Source organism: Scaptodrosophila lebanonensis, unplaced genomic scaffold (genome assembly GCF_003285725.1).
Source record: "Scaptodrosophila lebanonensis strain 11010-0011.00,11010-0021.00 unplaced genomic scaffold, SlebRS2 tig00000161-arrow-arrow-pilon, whole genome shotgun sequence".
Taxonomy (NCBI): domain Eukaryota; kingdom Metazoa; phylum Arthropoda; class Insecta; order Diptera; family Drosophilidae; genus Scaptodrosophila; species Scaptodrosophila lebanonensis.
This window is the reverse complement of record NW_022060597.1, coordinates 889,072-909,736: the sequence shown is the minus strand read 5'-3', so window position 1 is coordinate 909,736 and position 20,665 is coordinate 889,072. Positions and strand designations below refer to the sequence as shown.

At 38.6% G+C, this 20,665-nt stretch overlaps 1 long non-coding RNA gene across 1 annotated transcript; it reads right to left on the bottom strand.

The window, feature by feature from the left end:
- Window positions 1–18,936: 18,936 nt before the first annotated feature.
- LOC115629696 lies at window positions 18,937–19,825 on the bottom strand. Its single transcript, XR_003995941.1, has 4 exons — window positions 19,494–19,825; window positions 19,353–19,436; window positions 19,228–19,288; window positions 18,937–19,158 (listed from the first exon to the last, which is right to left on the bottom strand). It is a non-coding gene; the product is annotated as an uncharacterized LOC115629696 (long non-coding RNA).
- Window positions 19,826–20,665: the final 840 nt, after the last annotated feature.

The following is a 20,665-nucleotide window of genomic DNA, read 5'->3' as shown; positions in this document are numbered from 1 at the left end:
GCGCCGACAGCCTTGCTGACCCCGAGGGAGAGCCAGAGTTAGAGAGGGACAAAGACAGCGCCAGAGGGAGGGGAGAGAGCGAGAGAGAGAGTGGTCAGTATGTGCTGTTGTGGTCAGCGCATTCCAATTTGGTGGGCACGCGTAACCTTTGCCTTCGCTAGTTCCCCCCTCCCTCCTATGCACGTTCCACAATTGCTACCCGATTTGCAGCTTAGTCGGGTCCCGACCTCGGACTGCATCTTCGGCCAACGGACGACTGGCATAATGCCCGACTCGACTCGGACTCGGCTCGACTCGACTCGGATCGGATCAGTTCCTCCCCAATTTTTAGCTGGCACGTTGCGTCTATTTTGCTGAAATGGTTGTGCTGGCCAGCGCCGGCCAGGGGTCACTTGTGGTATTAAATATTTTGAAGAGGGTCGCAAACCCATTGCCAACTTGATTTACGAGCATATGAAAGCAAACGCTCGCTCAGTCAGCCTATCCGTCTGACAGTCTGTGGGCAGCTTGTGTCACGCCCAGCACTTCAATCAGTTCATCAAAGCGAGTTTTTATGATTGGGGTTAGTTGCTTCATCATTGGAATGCTGTTCAAAATCTATTGGCTGATTGGATTCTCCAAGTATTAGTATATATGGATATACGTAGATTAGCACTGACTGCTGAGCCTAATTTGAACCCAACTGGTCTCCTATACTTATGTAGTTTCGTTGCCTCCGCCTAAGTTATAGTAAGTTTTGATAAGGAATCCCACAATTTCTTGAGCAGGCACTTGGTTTAGAATCACGCCGTAATCAGCACGATTAAAAAATGTCAAAGTTGTCATAAAAATTAATAATTGTCCAAGCTAGGACAGATCTTAACTACAGTTTAGAGTTTTATAAAGTTTTATAAAGCAGTTATAAAAAGCGTACGTATTTTTTTTTCTTAATAAAAATACAATTGTTTTGTAACTTTGTGTTTGAAAAATTCACAAGATTTGTAAAAACTGTAACTAAAATAAGTGTGCATTGTTAGTGATAACAGTATAATGAAATAATTTTTATAATACTATTATAATGAATGTTTCATTGGGTTTCGGAAAATATTATACTGTCGCTGGGTTGAAAATTTATTTAATAGCTTTTTTAAATATGAAAAATAATAGTTAAGGTTGGATAGAAAGAACTGGTCCTGGTATTGGAGATCAAGAAGAGGGCGCACCATTCTGCTGTGCTACGAAAAAAGGTTCTGCTGCCTCCTGTGAGCATTCAGATATCCTTTTCGGTTCGTGGGGAATGGACAGTGGCGGGCGAGGTGTTCCAGTGCTTCGACGCCTTCTGGTTCTTTGCATTTCCAGCATCTATCTGCCGTTGTTAAAGCCAGCTTCTGAGCATGGATGGCCACCAAGTAGGCCTTTCTTTGGGGTTACAGGAGCATTGGGTGAAGTTTTTGCCTCTCCCCTTGTACAGGCTTCGGGCAGTTCCCAGCACTCTTGAGAGATAATTATATATTCCTCGATGTCTGATAATCCAGCAGATATGCTACGCTTCTGCGAGTGCTTCCCCGCTCGCAGGGATCGAAATAAAATCGAATGTTTATGAGAACTAATACCAAATATTTATGAAATGAATATATATCTCCTTCCTGATTCAGTTATAAAACGAAATCATTTGGAATGCATTTTTCAAATCTATCATCAAGTGTGGAGCTAACCTTTTCGCTGCTTAGATTTCGAGCTCTTTGGATTACCGGGAGCTAAATTTGGAATTGGCATGAGAGTAAACATTTTCATCACTTGTTTTTGAATATTTTATGGTAATAGGAAGACGTCGACCACAGCAGAATACTGGACAGGCAATTATAATAAATGCGTATTAATAAATTCTCTGCCCTCAACAAATTCGTCCACACTCGGAATCGAGCTCTACTCGTACAACGACGTTAACTGCATAAGAAATCTAACCTTGGGTTGGAATATTTGGTGAACCGCTTGCCCACGTTAATATGTATTAATATCTATGCCTGACTAAGCAGAGGCGAGATACATGGATAGATGGTTAGGTAGATGGATGGAGAGATGGACTGAAGAAGGCTGCAGCAGGAAGTGAACTGTGTGCCAATGCTATGATAATGCCTCACAATTTACATATTGCTGTGCGGCTTGTTGTTTCACCTGCCACACACACACACACACACACACACACACACATACGTACGCACATATATATTTACAATATTATAATAGAAAAATCAAAGCATCGTCGATGCTGTCGATATGAAAATGCGCCATGCCCCAAGCATTTTGCATTGAAAATTGTGGGGGTCCTCGGATCTGAGACCTGAGACCTGAGCTCGGATCAGTGAAGCGTGCAATGCCAGAGCTGCCACAGCTGCCAGCTGCAGGGAAAGTGGCAAGTGGCGAGTGGCTGGCAGCAGGTGGCAGGTGGCACACGGGCGATGGGCGGCAGGTGGGGGCGTGGTTAAGGGGGCGGTGGCGCACATCAATCTGCGCATAATGGCGCCAGATAATAGTGTTTGTTTGTTTGTTTGCCTCTCAGAGAGGTATGCGAATGCAAAATATACCTACATTCTATACCTATATATACATACATATATATGTATATGTATATACATAGCTCATATCGGTAAGTACATACTATATGTGTGTTTGTCTGTGTGTGTGTGTGCTCGCATTTTTCAATTTGCGTGCGCCATCGCTGCGTATGCGAGAGATAGCAATCTGTTTTTGCCGCCGACATCGTTGCTATTGTTGTTGCTGTTGCTGTATATTTTATGCATGATTGTTATTGTTTGCAGTTTGTTGAAATAACGTTTTTGAGTTATCCGTTGTGGCTCATGTGCCACACCGCCTGCCAGTCTGAGTTCTTGGTGCGTATCCTGCGAACCTGACTTGCCTCTCCTCTTGCCTACAAACAATATTTCGGCCGCAATTATGAAACGTACACACACACACACACACACACCAACACACATACGCACGCACATACATAAGCATAATATTCTACATAAATAAGCGCGCCCATCTAATTTGCATATGCTCGTCGTTGGGCCCACGGCTGTGAGCCCTTCGGGCAGATGTTTTTCCTCACGCCGCTATAATATTGCCGGCAACCCGAATTTGAATCCGAATTTCGAGTTGTCGCTGCTGTTGCTCCTTATTGTCCTTGTTGTTGTTGTTGCTGTTGTTGCTGCCTATTTGCGTTTTAAGTTCTTCACTGGCGGGTTATTGTTTCGTTATTTCAGTCCGCTTCCAAACCCGTACTTACTCGTATATGCATGCCAATACATACTCGTATCTACATGCTGCATTCACATGTATGTATGTATGTATATAGTTATATAGTTGTGTATATAGTATTTATGTGACTAGCATTTTATTCCATCTAACAATTGCAGAATTGCAATTGAGAAGCGCTTGCAGCATGCTACAACTTTATTCGCAAGCCACACACCAATATTTGTCAAATATAGAATTGATTCCATTTGTAGTGATTCAAAAAGTTTTGTAAATATATACATACATATATACGAGTTTGTATATAGATATATTGCAAATCGTTATCTAATAATATATACAAAAAGCATACAAGCGGCTAGAGTTTCTATAGATCTATGGATTTAACGAATGTTTCTGATTGTCGCCTTGCAGAGGAGTGTGGTAGGATGTGGATTTCCATAAAGACAGAGACAGGCACTGATATAGAATGTGATCTATACGTTTTTATCTGGGTTGTTAGCTATGGCAGCCACAAAGAGTAGGAGGAAGCTGGTCAGTATGTAGATACATACATTCACCTAAATATATTGGGTGGGGGGTATATGTATATCGCCAAGTCTGGTGGGGCTGTAATTATAGCCTGTACCCAAAGGGTGAAAGGCTATACTAGTTTTGTGCGCATGTATGTAACACACAGAAGGAGGCGTGGCAGACCCCACAAAGTATATATATTCTTGATGTCCGTCTGTCCGTCTGTCCGTCTGACCGTCTGTCCGTCTGTCCGTCTGTCTGTATGAGCGCAAGGATCTCAGTAAGTACAAGAGCTAGGATAACCAAAATTGGTATCAAGGTTCCTATAAGCCCTAGGCAGAACGAGTTTGTTTATTTTTTCTGATACACCCCCCCACTCCCCCGCAATTCGTATTTTTTCTTATAACTTCCGTAATTCTCGGAATTTTGAAATCAATTTTGGTAGGTACATCCAGTTAGTACTAATGTGTCCGTGCGCCAAATTTCATCATGATAGGTCAATTCTGAAGAAAGTTATAGCCATAAGTAAAATCGCTGCTCATGCGCTGCCTCTGTCGGCAGCGCTGCCCGCAGCTGTTGTTGTTGTTGCTGCTTTGGTTTAACTTTGTGCTGCATACATACACGCATATAAACACGCATAGGTACGTGATGTAAATGTATGCTGTTTAAACTGAACATAAACATGTATTCTAATTTAATTTAATTAATTATTTTAATTAATTAATTCATTCATTTTTTTTAATAATTTAATTTTTAAAAAATTTTTTTTTTTTTTAATTTTTTCCTTTTTGTGGAGAGTACAGGCTATTTTACTGTCGGGCTTGCTCGACTGTAGCGTTCTATCTTGTTTTTGTAATTTGCTGTTGGAATGTTTTCCAATTTTCAGCATGATGATTGGCCGATTTTAGGTGGATATACGAGTATGTAAATGGCTGGCTTTACAAATCTAAAACTCAGTCCAAAAATATAGAAAACAATTCGAATATATTTCTAAAACTGAGTTCAAAAATACAGTATTTATTTATTTTCCAAAAATATAGAAAACAATTCGAATATATTTCTAATTTTCCCTTTTTATATTATTTGTAACTTCTGAACTATTATATAAGTTTTTGTTGCATCGAAACTTATATGTTTGTTTCTTGGGTTGGAGTTTTTAAGCATTATAGTCTGTGCGGTCGAAACTTTTAAATATAGAGACTGACAGACGCCTATCACTTGATAGACTGTATTCTGTTCTTCATAATACATGCAACTTTTTCTAAATATTTTACGGGCGCGAATTTGTTAGAATAGAATAGAACAGAATAGAATGAAACTGAATAGAATAGAATAATATAGAGTAAAATAGTAAAGAATAGAGTAGAATAGAATAGAATAGAGTAGAATAGAATGGAATAGGATGAAACAGAATAAAATAAAATAAGAGTAGAGTAAAATAGTAAAGAACAGAGTAGAATAGAATAGAATAGAATGGAATAGGATGAAAAAGAATAAAATAAAATAAGAGCAGAGTAAAATAGTAAAGAACAGTGCAGAACAGAATAGAATGGAACAGAATAGTAGAATAGAACTAAACAGAATAGAATATAATAATAGAAGACTTTCAAAAAAGATTTCTGAAAAGCGAAATACACGTTTAAAAGAATACGTTGAGAGAAGCTTTATAAAAAGATTGCCATCTTAGCTCCTAGTTCACATTCGAGATGGAAACATATGGCTTAACTAAGATATTCTTGTTATTAAACAAACCATTAAAAGCCAAGTAGCTGAAAAATAAAAGAATTTTTAGAAATCATAAGTACTTGTGTTCCCGAAGAGATTCGATTCGATTTAAACAGGTCACATACTTATTGTGTTTACTGATCTCTATTATGGTTAGATAAATTCATATACTCACGTATGCAGGCATGTGTGTGTAAGTGTGGGTGAGTGTTTGTTCATATACGATACACACAAATTCAAAGAGCAAGAAATACACGCTTACCACTAAGTGGGGCAGCAGCTCCAGGGCGATGTTATCGCCAGTCGTTCTCTCCTCCCCGCTGCCGGCGCTCAAAAATCACCGAAATTCGCATTCGTTCGTTGGCGTGTGAGAGAGCGCCATTAGAGTGGTTCCAAAAAAATGTGAGCGCCCAATCAGTGGATGGAGGTGGCCAATGGATATGCGAGATATTCGCGACTAGGACCAGCTTAAAAGTGTCCGGTGGCTAAGCAGCGTCGAGTGAATGGATGGATGGATGGATGGAAGCATGGAGAGAGAAGCATGTGTATGTGTGTGTGTGTGTGTGTGTGTGTGTGTGTGTGGGTGCAGATGTGTGTAGAACTGTGCGTGTGTGTTGTTATTGTTGCTGTTGTTGCTGCTGGCAATGGCAATGGCTGCTGTTGCGAGTATATAAGCATGCCAGATAGGAATCCATATGCATGTAACACATGCCCATATGTAATACATAGCACACATTTATGGGCGTTTGTGTGTGTGTGTGTGTGTGTGTCGGGAGTGTTGGGTAGCTGGGTGGCTGGGCAACTGTATAATTGAGTATCAGTTTAGTGTCTGTGCGGACGACTTTCAGTCTAAGGCAGCCGCCAAAGTTTTATTAATGTCGGTTGGTGGGAGAGTTTTTCGGGTTCTTTGGCTTTTGTTGATTTACCAGTCGCTTAAGTTCTGAGGGCCAGACGGGCTAGGGGCCATCTACAGCTTCTACATTCTTGTTGTTGCTGTTCTTGTATTGCCATTTATCATGTGGCACACGCACACACACACACATGGAATGCAAGATAGAGTGTAAGGCAGAGGGAGTGAGAGAGAGAGAGAGAGAGAGAGAGAGAGATGGGCCGGAAAGGGGATAACTTTTCGTGGGCGCGGATGGAGGGAGAAGGGGTCGGCATGTTATCAGTGCTATGTGACATTATAAAGCGAAAACTGAACTGTAAGGGTCCACACACACACACGCACACACACACGCACACACACACACACACACACAACACACAAGTGTTGCTAACCAGCTCGAAGTGATTGCCAACAACTTCAATGTACATAGTACACGAGTATATGTATATGTATGTATATACATATATAGGTGAGTCTATGTGTATATGCACATACATACATGCATACATACACATACATACTCGTACACATGTGGGATGTGCACAGGTGTGGGTGAGCTGAGTAGTCCTCGCCCTCAGCTTGATTTGAGCCCAGAGTTGGGGGATGTTTCACTTGTTTTTGGGCTGCAAAGTTTATCTTTTCAATTTCGCGTCCTTTTTTGTGGGCACGGGACGTTCGCTCTTCGTATTTCTTTTCCATGATGAGGTTGGGGTTGGGGTTGGGCTTTGGGTTGGGGTTGGCATTGGGACTAGGGCTGGCCATGTTATTGCATTTGGGGAAGCTCTTCAGTGTGTGTGTGTGTGTGTTGTCCTCTTTGTGTTTCTCTGTGGCATGGGGATATGTGGATGTGGCATGTGGCATGTGTGTAGGTGTGTGAACAAATGTGTTTTTTTCTATGTAGAGTTAGAGTTGGTTTAGGGTTGCCAAGCAAATTTGATCAGAGCTCGACAGCAACGGCTTATGTTGCCACAATTATGCGCCGACTAGTGATTGCCTTTAAGCTGGACAATGCCTACCAACGAGCTAAGCTCAGCAACCAAACTCACAACTCAAGCAAAATACAATTGAAAAACTTTAAATAATCATAATGAAAAGGAAAATAAAATACACTTGGATTCAGCAGCATTTTTTCATTATTATTTTTGCATTATTTATAGTTGTTTTGAAACTAGATTTAATTATTTGCTTCACAAATTCTGTTTAATGTGAAATATTTCGAAATTTATTGCGTGAATTTGTTCGCATGTAGTGTTGAGTACAAGCAGCATGTTAAGGGATTGTGAAAAGATAATTGTTTAAATATTTATACACGAGCATATAAAACAGTTTGTCCTAACTAACTGACTGATTGATTGGCAATCAACGTACAGCCCAAACGATTTGAGCAAGCTGATAATTGGACACATGTTTTCTTTCACAGCGTAGGTGACCGCTAGGGAATATTTGAACTCCAAAGGGGGGAAACGAGAGCCAAAAAATATTTTAAAAATCTGAAATTTGTATCCGATTATATTGTACTAAAATAAAGAAAATGATTAAATGAGGCATATGACCAATCTCGAAACCACAGAAAAGCCACAGAAAATGTTACGCATTAATCGCTACATGACATTTTAAGCGAGGCCTTCAGGAGAATCTTTTTACTTAGCAGCAAGCAATAGACGTCGTTATCTCGCAAATTATCTAAAGCATGTACTGAGATATACTTAGCAATGTATACACACAGCTAGGAATGTTAAAAAATAAAATAAAATGGACGAGGGCAGTCAATCTTGTTAATTTGCTAAAAACAACCACATATCCCAACATATCTGGGGACGACCCAAGTAACACATTTTGTATTCCATTATCCTTAAAGAATAGTAATAAGCCACACAAATACGTTGCTACAGATAATAACAGCTTTAAAGCAAATCAATTCATTTGGTGAAATGGAGAAACACAAATTAATTAAATGCTTTTATAATTAGAATACACTACAGTGTCTGAATTTTGTATGGTTTTTGAGTGTCAAAGACATAAACATATCAAAAGGGTCTACAATATGTTACAATAGATGTCTCTTAAGGCAGGAATATTAAATATTTGAAATGCCTTTTACAATACCAAACAATATCTTTAGAATCAGGGCTATTCTCAAAAAAAGTATAAGTGTGGCTTTGAAAATGAGAACAAAATATATAATATTTAATTAATATTAAGTTGTTATGGTTCAAATGTTTTTGGTGTTCGTATTGACTCGATTCTTCTGGCTGATTATGTATGGCTTCTGCCACGCCTTCTTTGCTAGTTTAAAAAAATTTCATGATAAGAAAATACTTACAATATTCAGAGCGTTTTATACGATTTTAAATTGTTTTTAAATAGGTTACCGCATGTTCAACTGTGGAAATGAACGATTAATCCTTGATATTGTTGCTCCCAATCAATTGATTTGGTGAAATGTATTGAAAGTTTCTAAAACTAGAACCCACATGGTTTTTGAAACGAGATAAGATGAACAGGATGCTCGATGGACATCTCAATTTCTCTGTCTCTCTTCAAAGTGCAATGTAAGTATTTATATGTCAAATGCATTGCATAAGCCACAGAAAACTAAACAAATGGAAATCGTTTGTACGGACTCCATTTTCTGTTTAGATAATGAATGCTCTTGAAGGTGTCTGAAGGCTTGTGACGATTAAACATTACACACCACGCGAGTACATAGATAAATAAATAAATGAAATGAAGCATAAATGGTGGCTGGTTTGATTGAGAAGGAGAGGAAGGAAGGATGGGAGGATGGAAGGATATGGCCATGACTCTCATTAATACCACTGTAAGGCACTACTCACAAACTATTTGGGCGCGAGTTCTGACTAGTCAGAATGGATGTGAATGTGCACGTGTGTGGATGTGTTGGCCTGCGCCGATTGGACGCATTGTTAGGTAGTTAGTTGCCACAAACATACATACATACACACATACATATGTACATATGCATATGTAGAGATATAGATGCGCGGATATTTAGTTACATGCGTGCTGGCATCTTGGGATATTTTCGAAATAAACTGCGCAATAGAATCCACGACCAGAAGCCGTTAAGGGCTGTTGAATGCCACACACACACACACACACACACACACACACACACACACACACACACACTACGAATATACAACTACCACACACTATTAATTTGCCGCGCCCCCTTCATGCTTGTGGCACATTCATTAGTGATTTGTGTGCATGAGTGTGTGTGTGTGTGTGTGTGAGTGGGAGTGTGTGCGCGCGAAAGGATTGCCACGGCTTCTATGCTTGCCCCCCATTTAGCTGCCACGAAGCTCCCGATTCACCCTCCGCCCCTTCCCCCCAACAACAACTCGTGGCATCAACAAAACTCAAAGACGTTCGGAGTCGTGAGTGGAGAGTGGGGGGTCGGGAGTGTGAAGTGTGGAGTGGGGAGCTTTCTAAGAACTTTGTAGTTTTGTTCGGCAATTTATGGTTAGAATTTTCGCATATGGCGAGCGGCATGTGCATGAGTAGTGTGGCTCGGTACATGCAAATTTCGGTGGCGCTCGAGTGTTGCTATCAGCGCTAATGCTGCTTTTAATTGGCGCACACACAGACACTGGCATGAGGTGGTGGCGCAGGGTGGTGGGTGGCTTCTGGTTGGGTTGAAGGCAATTCAACTTTTAGCTTCGTTGCTGCTGGCGACCAAAGTTTATGGCTATATACTCAGTACAGTATGGGCATGCATGTACTTGTATGTACTCGTACTTCGCTTAGAAGTCGTAGCTCCTCCTAATTGCAAAGCCGTTTGCCAATTCACAATTGTGGCTAGAGTTGGGCGCTAAAACAGCATCTTTGGGGAACTGTGGGGCTGTGGAGCTGGGGGGGGGGGGGGGCGAATACTCGTAAGTTTTGGGTGAGCCTTACTCGCATATGCCACACATATGTGTGGGGCGTTGTTGGAAACTTGCAAATTTATCAAAAGTTTGCATTTCGCTGACAAGAAACAGACATTCGAAGAATAAATTTAGAAGTCCTTAAGTCCTTGCTTCAATAATTTGCCTTAAAATTCGGTATCTTTCAAACTAATATTGTCATTTTAATGGAAAGATTGTAATTATAATGAAGAAATCTGAGACTTGAGCAAATACATATGGGATTTTCCAAGTAACATCTTTCACTAAAAACCCTTCCCTTCTTTTCTTTTATAGCAACTTAATTTCTACATTTAATCTTAAAAGCTATTTATATAGCTATTATGCTGTTCCTCTATCGTCTCTTTATAGCCAATAAATACCTTTTTAACTTTACGCAACAAATTTGAAAGCTATCTTCGCTGCAAATGGGAGTTTCCAAGTAACATCTTTCACTAAAAACCTTTTCCTTATTTTCTTTTTTCGAAACTTAATTCCTATATTTAATTTCATCTTCAAAGCTATTTATATAGCTTTTATGCTGTTCCTCTATCGTCTCTTTATAGCCAATAAATACCTTTTTAACTTTACGCAACGAATTTCAAAGCTATCTTCGCTGCAGATGGGATTTTCTTGGCAACATTTTTCACTTAAAACCCTTCCCTTCTTTTCTTTTATAAACTTTTTATTCTCGCATTTCATTTTACCTTCCTCTATCGCCTCTGTATAGCCAGGACATACCTTTTTAGCCTCACACCAAATATTTAAACGCTATCGTCGCTAGTTTGTTTGTTAAAATTGTAAAAGGTTTTAAAGAAATCCAGTCTTTTATATATCCAATATAACCACCAAATCGTTAACTAAAACACATGCTCAGTTTTTTTTCTGCTTTAAAGCCCCCACTTAGATCGTTGTAGTTTCTATTTTACAAATACATACTATAACTATATCTATCTTTACTAGCTTTGTTTGCGAATTCACGCCATTGCAGGCCGAATTGCTGCTATAAACAAATTTAAATGAAACAAAGATATAAAATGATATGAGTTTTGTTAACAAATAATACATACATAGTACTACGTATTGAATACATTCGATTCAATTTTTAAAAACAATGAAAAATTTAAAAAATCAGAATTTTCAACTTAATGCTACATTTTAAAATTGCGCTTTAAAAAACTTATACTTATATATATATGAGAGTTTCTATGTTAGATTCGATGAAATAAGATAAAAACTTTGGTCAGACAGGCAAACAATTTGCACACAAATTTCTCATATTTCACGAATCTATTGTTTTTTTCAATTAAACCAATATACGTTGTACTTGTAAACTACTTTGAGAAGCACTTTTCAAAGAGTGCTAAAAAAAAACACATTAATTACAAATGCTCTTGCAATTATTTAAATTTTAAGCTTCGGCAGCTAGCCTTAAACTTTGTAGATATTAGTTAGTTGTAATAATTAGTTAGCATGAAATTATATTTGTTTTTGTTTTATACATATATACAAGTATATATGTATATACAAATAAAGATACATATCTATATAAGAATATATTTAGAATAAATCACGAAACATACCCATATTGTAATGCGGAAACAGAAAAGAAAGCATGCTTTATTTTTAGAGCCAGCTTTCAAAGCCACATCTCTTCCGATTCCAGGAAAATCTGCGATCGATAAAAAGCTAATGAACAAGTTTTTATAGTCAAATTTTGTAGTGTTATTTAGACCTTAAAAATATACATAGAAGCAACAGCAGAGTTATAACACGGACACATCTTAGTCAATAAGTGCAAGCCATGACAAAATAACATTATTAGATGAATTAATAAATACAAGTATAATTGGCGGTAAGAGATCCAAATGAATCAACAGATATGCTTTAGATATATTTCAGTTAATTCGATAATTCGGCCATACATTAGGTAGCTAGTTAATAGGGCAGACTATCCCAAAAAGTTATATCCATAGGAATATTATTGTTCGGTTTGTTGGCGTTGCTGGTGCTGGTGCTTGTGATTTTTTCAGTTTTATTTTTGATGGCCATGACAATTCAATTCGATGGCTGCAATGCTCTGCAAGGATGCACTTGAGCTCTGATTATCCATTGGCCTGACTGATAACGATAGCGACGACGATGACGATAACAATGTCATGGCAATTGCTTGAGAGCGGTTCAGTGTGAAATTGAAATTTCACAATGCTGACATTTATTGACAAAGCCTTGATTAATGATAAAAATCTTTGGCACATCCTTTTGCCAAGCGCGCGCACACACACGCACACACATGCACACACATGCGCATATGGATATTTCCTGTATGGAAATCGGTGCCGCACTCGATAAGAGAAAGCTAAGCAAAACAGAAACCCAGCAGTGTAACGAAAAAAGGAGTAGCTCGTTAGAATTTTGACATAAATCAAATAGCTGCATGCTCATCCATTTGAATACACACACACACACATATACACATACGCACAGAGATAGATACGGGGACACATGTATGTGGCAGGCAGCCTCATTTTAATGCGCGTGTGAGGCGATGTGCAACATAATGGAAACAACCGCGAAATATCTATTGACAGTTGGGTGTCATGTTTATCCGAGTTTGTTATCCCATTTTGGCAACATTGCGATTTATGGATTTTGCACCGCAATTCTTTCGAATGGCAAACGGGCGGTTCAACTCGACTCGGCTCGGCACGGCACGGCAGGATGCTCGCACACAGAGAGGACTACGGAACAGATACATCCCATACAAGGCACAATCCGTATTTTGCATTCATTTTTCCATTCTCAGTTTTTGTTTTATGAGATTTGTGTGTCAAATTTCCATTAACCATTTACCCCTTTGCTATGTGTGCACGCACATCCTTACACACACACACACACACACACACACACAAATATATATATGGACATGCAAATGTCAGGTCGCGACCGCGCTGATTGCAAGGATCCGGTACCGTTTTGGGTTCGTTCAGGGTGGGGGGTTAGGGTAGCGTGGCAGCAGAGTCCTTGGTAACACAATATTTTTTGCTTGTTGCAATTTTTTTCTCTCTGCCACTCGATTTGTCTACTCTGTCGCTATTGGGACGGATACCCTTATGGTGCACATTTTTTGTTTGATAATTTATTATTTTGTAAGCATTCAAATGTGATTTCTGTTTTTCCTTTTTCCATGTTCAATACACATCATTGCCACCGTCAATGCTGCTGCTGCTGTTGTTGTTGTTGTTGTTGTTTAAATCGAACAATGCAACTTGATTTACATACCGAAACGACGGCTGTTGTTGTTGTTGTTGTTGTTATTACCCCGTTGGTGTCACAGACGTGGTGCGCTGCGGTGCGAGGTGGAAAGGAGGGACGTGCTGCTGTGTTTTTACGGTTATGCCCGTGAAGGGGGTAGCATATTTATGGGTCCTACAAGTCACAACGGTACGCCGATACGCCGAAAACAAGGAGCGACGATTTGAATGCGTCGTCGTCAGACAACTATTGCCAATCGCACTTGATTAGAATTATTGATTGCGTGTCGAAATTGCCTCTGCAGCGCATCTATCGCCTGTCATTGAATATTCGTTCGTTCGTTCGTTCGTTCTGGGTGTACGAGTATACTTGTAGTCGCGAATCGATGCCACGCACCAAATCCAAGGCAATTCGAGTGCGGCAATAAGAAAGAGCGCATGTGAGGGTCGTACAGATCTCAGGCAGGTCGCAGCTATCTGCAATGAATGTGAATCTTTCGAATATTTCAGAATGCTTCTTATGAATGAAACGAATATATTTCAATAGCTTGGAGTGTAAATCGTAACTTAAATCGTTATTCGAGAACACTCATACCGCAAATACAAAACCAATCACAAAAAAATCAATATAAATGAATAGCTTTGAGTGATTTCTCGAATGCTGCTCACATATTTTTTAAGGTGAATGCGATACGTGGCAATCTCAGGCAGGTCTTACCAATCTGCAATGAATGTTTCAGAATGCTTCTTATGAATGAAACGAATACATTTGAATAGGTAATAGTGTGAATCATAATTTCAATCGTTATTCGAGAACACTCATACCATAAATACAAAACCAATCACAATAAATGCAATATAAATGAATAGCTTTGACTGACTTATCGAATGCTACTCACACACTTTTTAAGGTTAATGCGATACGTGAGAATCTCTGGCAGTTCTCCCCAATCTGCAATGGATGTTTCAGAACGCTTCTTATGAATGAAACGAATACATTTCATTAGCTTGGAGTGTAAATCATAACTTAAATCGCTATTCGAGAACACTCATATTGTAAATACAAAACCAATCACTAAAAAAGCAATATAAATTGAATGCTACTCACATATTTTTTAAGGTTAATGCGATGCGTGGGAATTTTATTATCACCATTGGATGTATTCAGTGTCGATCAATGAATCAATCAATACAATACTTGAATACGAGTGCCCCTATGTTATGCGCAACTTCTTCATGTTTGGATACAATTATGTTATGCATACGATGTAGGATACGATGTTCTCAAAGGGGTCTAGTTTTATTAAGTGTGAGCAATGAGGATTAACATTTCAGGATTATATTATACTGCATATAATATTATTTATGTTCAGCTTCAGGAAAAACATAAAACGCAGTAAATGCAAAAAAAAAACAATAAAAAAGATTCAACCTATCAACATTGTGGGTATATATTCAAGGCTGATTATGTGTCCACTTTTGTTCGGTTCCGAAAGAAACGAAATAAGAAAATTTCCAACAAGTACTAACGTTATCCAAAGTAGTGATTAGCTCAGAACTACCAAACATTTTAATAGCTTTTGTTACTAGCTTTTTTATTTATTTAAAGGGTATATGTTAAATAATAATGTATGTTAATGGAGCCACTTTTTGAATAGAAAAGTTCCAGAATTCAAGATAAACGGAATAGAGCTCGACTTGAACGAGCGAGTTTAAGACAACAATTTTGGACGGGTGTGGGTTTTTAAAAAAAGAAATGCTCCAAAACTAAATAAAATTTGATACAACTTTCATAGTACTATATATATAATATTCATATTCATTTATACCACATTTTACTTTCACAGAGTAGAGCAGAAAAGATCCAAATATTCATAATAAAGTATTATTTAGGAATAATTTATTTTATTATTGATATTCATAATACGCATTTAAAATGTTCACAGTAATCGAAGCTTTTCATTTTTTACATTAAAAATTTTGTATTATTAATTGTTTAATGATGATGTAAATACACAATTAAGGTTGTTAGATAGAAATTCCCACTGATTATCATCAGTGTATTTTTTCCGCAGGAGCTACAGTCAGTTGCGGTCAGAGTTTTGCAATTTTTTTTTAGGTATTGGGAAATACTATAATAGCCACGAAGTACTAGGAGTTTTGAGCTGGCAGCAAATTATAAGTTACATACAAGTATTTGTATTAAGATATTTCAAAAGAACACCAAAATCTATAGACCAAACAAGTAAATTGTTATTAAAAACTACATTTTTTAAACCCTCCAAAACTTATTGGTTATAGATATAAATATAGACCAAAGTTCATCCTAGTTTAAAAGCATATACTTTTGTTCTTTTAAATTCGTTTCAATATTTTTCGTTAAGGTAAAAAGGCGAAGATATAATCTTAACAACATTTTATGTGAATTCGAATCGAGAACTTTAGGAACTTACCAGCTGTACTCAAGCAGCACTGCATGGAAGCTGAAGAAAGAGGTCCTTTGGATGTAGCTAAATCCGATAGAAGCTCTTCAACTACATTTCCTAAATGCTAGGTTGAAACCATTGCAGTTCCCCAAAACCTTCCAAAATGAGAAACGTATGCAACATTAAAATTATGCAGCACCATAACTGGAAAGCCGATTATTGCATACTTATGTTAAATATTCGACTTAATGAAGAAATGCAATAAGAGGTGTAAGTAATTTAAAATATTAGACACGCTATTCCAGGACTGTGTCCAACAAACTAGCCACATTTGGCGCATTTGATCGATGCATCGTCAGGGCGAGAGACATAAAGAGCTGACCTGTCACCTTTGATGGGACAAAGTGAGCAAAGTCGATATAATTGTCGAAGACGCAACTGGCAACTGTTTGGGACCCGCAGAAGGTAACAAAGCAGGGGCAAGGGGTTGTGCAACAGTCGGTGACGATGATGGGTCGTTGTTCGCTTCCCCGGAGTCGAAGCAAGTCGAGCGAGCTGGCATGGGATCGGGCAAGTACCCTTGTTTGCCAGCCAGCGGGAGAGCTAAGGAAACAGTGATAAAAACAGGATCAACAACGAGAGCAGTGGCAAGCGGCGAAAGTGCATACCCTTGCGGTGCAGTGCATGCGACCCATAGCCATAGCAACAACAACAACAACAGCAGCAACAACAGCAACAACAACAACAATGGCAACCGTAACAACCCAACGTAGTCCGACTGACATCTGACTGATGAGGCCCTCAGCTTGTGTGTGTGTGTGTGAGTTTGTTTGCATATTAATGTTGTTGTCCTTTGTATCTATCTATCTACCTAGCCGTGCCCATCCCGCTCACACATGCAGAGAGAGAGAGAGAGAGAGAGCGAGAGCGAGAGAGGGAGACATAGAGCTGGCTGGAACGGATTCATTGTGCGAGTCCTAGAATTTTGATTGCGAATATGCGGATTAAGGTATTTGCGCACGTATAATTAATTGGACGGCGCTACCGTCGCGCCGCGTCGCTCGAGTTTTGCATTCCCAGGCAGACACGCGCATAAGGACATGGGTGGAGGTCGTCCTGTCCCGTCCCGTCCCGTTGCGTCCCGTTTCCCGAATGCAGATGAGCTCACTGCGCTCACAACTGGGTTGAAATGTTGCGCAAATTTTGTGGTTAGGCAACGCCACAGCTCTTGTGCAGGGAAAAACCAACAATGAAGTGCCGCGTTGTAGCTCAAAGCATTGAACATTAGTTAATGAACTTAAGTAGTTGAATGGCAATGCCAAGAGAACAGCAGCAAGAGAAAGGAACAACCTTTGCTATACATGCTTTGTGGGATCCACCCTGCCTCTCTCTTCTTGTATATTCTACACATATATCACAAAATAATATCGTTCAATTGTTTAAAAGAAAACAATATTGCTTTATTCACCGATTATGATATGATTATGATCTTGTATGATTGAAGTGATTTCTCTTTGGAGGCCCAAATTGTGCCTTCTTTTTAGAAATTTAAAAAAAAACAAGAAAGAAATGCTAAAGTCGAGCAGGCTCAACTTTTAAATACCCTGTACCACAAAAAAATTTATTAAAAAAATTTAATTAATTTAATTAAATTAATTTTTACATCAGAATCGTGTCTATGCGTGTTTGTGTACTTGTACATATGTACGTGTGCATTACATAATTATGTCAAAGCAGCGACAAATACAGCTGCGGATACTGCTTGGGCCTGCTTATATGGCTATAACTTTCTTTCTAATCAACCTATCATAATGAAACGTATACGGATGGTATACGGATATATAATCACTAACTGGATGTGACTACCAAATTTTAGTTCAAAATTCTAAGAATTACGGGAGTTATAGAAAATCGCAAATAGGGGGGAGTAAGGGGGAGTATCAGAAAAAATGAACAAACTCGTCCTTTCTCAGGCTCAGGAGAATCTGTATACCAAGTTTGGTTATTCTAGCTCTTATACTTTCTGAGATCCTTGCGATCATACAGACAGACAGACGGACAGACGGACATGGCTATATCGACTCGGCTTGTTATCCTGATCAAGAATATATATACTTTGTGGGGTCTGCCACGCCTCCTTCTGTGTGTTCCATGTACACTCGCACAAAACTAATATACCCTTTTACCCTTTGGGTACAGGGTATACAAAATTTATTTTTTGATATACTTGTATTATTGTTTTATGCGAAAGAGCACACATTCCCATTAGACGATTTCATGTCATGTCATGTGCCTCGGCTAGCTTCGTAGTAGAATCGACCAAACGGCGTCGTCGATATTCGTCTCAAGGCTTTGAATCGTTAATGGACTGTTCGCATAACATTGGTTCTTTTCCGCGCCCCACAAAAAATATTTAAAAGCGTCAAATGGCAGCTTCGAACTTAGCGAGCGAAAGATCGGTTGTGGCATGGCGCACAATCCTGCTATAATCAAAGAGCTGTCACTGTCAAAGTCAAAAGTGTCAAAAGACACTATGTGGACCCCCACCTTCCAAGCAATACAAATTAATTTTTTGATAATTCTTTTGGGGTTTTTAAAGCAGAGATTATGCAACAATATTTTCGACTGAGGTGGTCGATTAGACATACTTTGAAGTGGTAAGTGTTTAAAATTTTACAATTCTTTCACTTATTGTCAAGGGCATTAATATAGTAGCAGATCTTAAAAATGCTTCAATGCTCCATAAAAAAATAAATAAACTCGAGAGACCGCTAAAAACTTTATTTAATAGTATATAGTATGGCTGGCTGGTCTACGATATTCTTTAAAATTAATTTCCAACAGTTCTCATTAATGCATTTCCACAATTGTTTTATCATTATGCATTTCTCAACACTGTTTGCAAGTGATGGCAACTGTAAGTTGACTTTGCAAAAATTAATGTACATTGTGCAATTTAAATAATTGTAACACACTTTATCTTTGTAATATTTAGAAAATATACAGCTTTATTCGTTCAAAGGCTTGAAAAGTTAGTCCGCAAACTACACATCGGCCTTATGGACAAGTTGGTGGATGGATGGTGCACGATTGGCAAGTCGTGCAGCTCACTGGTGCCAACTAAGTATACATTATGAATTCTTCGTTTTTCCTGATCCGTTAAAAATATAAAAATTTGTTGAAACATAGTTTCGGAACACATTCTGTGGATAATTTCGTTTAATTAGCACTCAATATCTCGGAATAGTACAAATATTTCGAGTCTAACTCACCGTTTGTGTTCCAATGAAAACCGAAATAAAAATTCGTATTTCCAATATTTTGGAACATCATCTGCAGATGATTTCGTTTTGTTGAAAATAAATGCGCCCGAACAAATAACCTGAGGATCGCTTACCGCTTGAGTTTCAATCAAAACCGAAATAAAATTTGTGTTGATGGGGTCGGGGACTTGCTTCGTCATCGTTTAAGTTCGGGTTCACTGCGCAGGATAGCAATGAATCCAAAATTGAGCACAATTGCAAAAAGGAAGCCTTACCTTTAATTTGGCATGTGGAAGCCTTATCCACTTTGTTGGTCTATCTTTTGAAAAATGTCTATACTTAACAATTTTAGTTTTGCTTACGTCCAGAAGTCTCTCTGTTTGGGGATCCCCTTCGGTTTCTGATTTACAAAAGACACCCGAACGAGAGCGGCGAGGCATCGGAGCCCTTCGAGAAGCCCACGATTAGGATGAAAGGGATGAAGCCCCAGTGAAAGATTTGTACCGTGTATTTAAGAACGGTAGGAGTGTATTTCCTCAACATGGATATAATTTTTCTAATGTCAGCCATTTCGGCACACAAATATTTATGAAAAACCAAAATTATTCGAAAACAGAAAAAAGTAAGGAAAATTTACGTGTTTACTGAACGATGTCGTTTGTTATAATGAGAAAATCTGTTCAATGTTTGAAAGGTGCCCGCACCCATAAAAGCAAAGCCTGCTACTTGGCTTACTCGAAATTTCAAAATAATTTCGCTTCGAGTCAATTCGGCATAGCATAGCCAGCTTGGAAACCCTACCTCTAGGATATTCGATGAATTTTTGGCAAGGTGGAATGTGTTTCATCTTCGCACAAAGAGTGCGAATAGTTTGGTTAGACGGCCGACTATTCGCCTTACTTGCGCCCAGAATTTCGAATATGCGTGGATAAAGCGCGAAATAAGTGCCAATTGGGCAGAATTTATGCCATAAAGGTCCCGCATGCAGGCAATAGAAATGTGAAGAGTGTGGGCTTTCTTTTGGCATTGAGGTGCACAGTGGGAAATGAAGTGTGTAACAGAATATTATGAAAGAAAATCTCTAGGTAGAAGGGACAGGGACAGGGAAAACGTTGTGCAATAAAACAATATTTCATTCCAATTCGTTTATCTACTTTCGTTTCTGTTAATATTTGTGGTCTATAATTCATTCAGTATTCACGACATTACATACGTCGAGAATTTAGGATGTTTTAGGATTTCTATGTTATATAATCCAATTTATTCTTATGAAATTAGTTCACATAAATCCATACAGTGGCTACTTTTCAGTAGGTCTGTTGAGATAATATAAAAATAGAAGGTGACCAAACTATCACCTTCATCATTATCGTCTACAAAATACAAATAAATATAATACAGTAGAAGGAGACTTTTATGACCATGGCCATCAATGGATTAGATTAAT